The sequence below is a fragment of the Arachis ipaensis genome, chromosome B08, assembly GCF_000816755.2.
Source record: "Arachis ipaensis cultivar K30076 chromosome B08, Araip1.1, whole genome shotgun sequence".
NCBI classification, from domain to species: Eukaryota; Viridiplantae; Streptophyta; class Magnoliopsida; order Fabales; family Fabaceae; genus Arachis; species Arachis ipaensis.
The window spans coordinates 60,710,085-60,711,135 of NC_029792.2; the positions used below are offsets into that span (position 1 = coordinate 60,710,085).

The 1,051-nt window shown below is 34.6% G+C and overlaps 1 long non-coding RNA gene across 1 annotated transcript in view; it reads left to right on the forward strand.

Moving 5' to 3' along the window:
* LOC110265526 overlaps positions 1 to 1,051 on the forward strand; it is a 15,413-nt gene that overhangs the window by 9,664 nt on the left and 4,698 nt on the right. The window contains exon 2 of the long non-coding RNA XR_002351671.1: positions 492 to 498. This is a non-coding gene — a long non-coding RNA (uncharacterized LOC110265526). The remainder of the gene's footprint in view (positions 1 to 491; positions 499 to 1,051) is intronic.

Sequence of the window (1,051 nt, forward strand, 5' to 3'; positions counted from 1 at the left end):
AAGCACTCTCCACTCTCACTAGTCTAAGCTAACCAAGGATTCAAATTAAGGACATTATTGTTTTTCACTTAGAGTTAATGATGTGCTAAAAACAAAGGGGAGATATTGAATGCATGAATCATGTTCTAAACATTTCTTTCACATAAAGATATATAATACCCAATTCTTAAACCAAATATTTCTAAACCCACTTTTCTCACACTTAAATCATAAGCACTCTCACTAGTCTAAGCTAACCAAGGATTCAAATTAAGGACATTATTGTTTTTCACTTAGAGTTAATGATGTGCTAAATAAAAAGAACAAAGGGGTACAATAGGCTCAAAATTGGTTTGCAAGGGATAATGAAAGGTAAGGCCATATGGGTATGTAAGCTCAGTGAAACAAAGGCCTCAATCATATAGGTGCATGCATACATCAAACCATGGAAATATAGAATTAAGCAAGACAAAGATCACAATTTTAGAGAGAAAAAACACACACTAAAACAGAATTTTGGTTGATAAAATGTAACCAATTCAAATAGGCTCAAAAATCTCACAGGTTTTGTGTGTTCGAGTTCTAAACCATGTTCCAGTATAATATCTCTTCAAACAAGTGTAACATTAAATTTTATTAAAATTAGTGAAATTCTCTAAAAATTTTCTTGAAAAAGAAAATATTACTTCAACCAAGTGGTAAAATATGCAAAAAAATAAACAAATATGCAATCAAACATACAAATGCAACAATGAATAAGGAAAATAAATCATTGGTGTTGAGATAGAGGAGTAACTAACCCATGGAGATCGGTATCGACCTCCCCACACTTAAAGATTGCACCGTCCTCGGTGCATGCTGAGATGTGCAGGTGGATGGGTTGCTCCAACTGACGCTTGTAGATGGAGGTGCCTTAGTTGGAGATCTCTTGGTTCCTTTCCTTGCTGGTGTCTTGTCAGTGGCCTTCTCTTTTCCTTTCTTGGTACCCATGCCTAAGGAAGAAGAAAAAATGAAGAGTGTAAAATATAGAAAACTAAGACTGGAAGGGAGGAAATTCCAAGTGATAAGGAAT